At 66.3% G+C, this 1,018-nt stretch overlaps 1 annotated feature.

The window, feature by feature from the left end:
- Positions 1-480: 480 nt before the first annotated feature.
- Positions 481-658: a repeat region.
- The last annotated feature ends 360 nt before the right edge of the window (positions 659-1,018 follow it).

The following is a 1,018-nucleotide window of genomic DNA, read 5'->3' as shown; positions in this document are numbered from 1 at the left end:
AAGCCCCGCCCCACCTTACGAAGAATGGTTTTTATTCCGCCCCCGCGGCTCCTGGTGACAAAAAAAGGCGTGATATTTGATGCGCGGCATTCTCCCAAAGCACCTTTTTCCAGTTGCGAACAAGCAGGCAGGGTTGGAAGCAGCTGCTGCGTTGCCAAAAGGCCCCACTGCAAACAGCCCTTGGCGGGCGGCGGAAAAACCACCCGGCGGCTATCGGCAACACGGCCCCCCCGACCGCGAATTAGCGCATGCCCCGGTTGGCCCCCACCCCGGCGCGGGAAGCGGGCGCAAACGAGAACGGCGACAACGCGTCGCGCCAGACCTTTCCAACAAATCGCGCTACTGCCTTGTGGTCTTTAAACAATCCGTCATAAGATCAAAAACGGCGCTTTTATGCGAGATGGTTCTTGATGCGAAACGCGTCCGCTTTGCCATGCTTTCCGTCCGTTTGCTAACGCCGCTTTCGCGCGTGGGGAAAGTAGCCCGCGACTGCGCTCGGGTGCGGCTGCGGCGCCATGATGATAGAGGAGAGACCTGCGCTAGCGCTGTGCCGAGGAGGCTCGCGGCCATGACCCCGTTGGGACCAGCCCTCGGCGAAGCCTGTCAGCGATGCAACATATACGCGCGCCCGCCTGCTGTTTTTCTGCTCGTGCTGCGTGGTTGGGGGGGGGGCTTGGCGGCCCGGCTCCTTGCCGAGCCCTTGGGGCACACCCGTGTTCTGCGCGCGGTGCATTTCGCACGGCATGCCTGCGGGACGTTTTGCTCGTCGGGGGTTTCGGGGCCCTGGCGTGGCGGGGCGGGGGTGGCGCCGCGCGCGGTCCTCGCGCCACCGGGCCTGGCGCTCTGGTGGTGTTGCGGCGGCCGCCCCGGATGATGCGCGTGGCGGATCTGCCGGGGTGGGAAACCGCCAAAGCGGGCCCCCGCGGGTGTGGGTGGGGGGGGCCGCCAGGCGTGCGGGTTGGGGCTGCTTCGCGGTGTCCTCCCTTCGTTTGGCGGTGCCGGGGCACCGCGGCGGTTT

This window comes from Leishmania panamensis (genome assembly GCF_000755165.1).
Source record: "Leishmania panamensis strain MHOM/PA/94/PSC-1 chromosome 18 sequence".
In the NCBI taxonomy this organism is placed as follows: Eukaryota; Euglenozoa; class Kinetoplastea; order Trypanosomatida; family Trypanosomatidae; genus Leishmania; species Leishmania panamensis.
The sequence above is the reverse complement of the archived record's forward strand: the minus strand, read 5'-3'. Positions and strand labels throughout refer to the sequence as shown.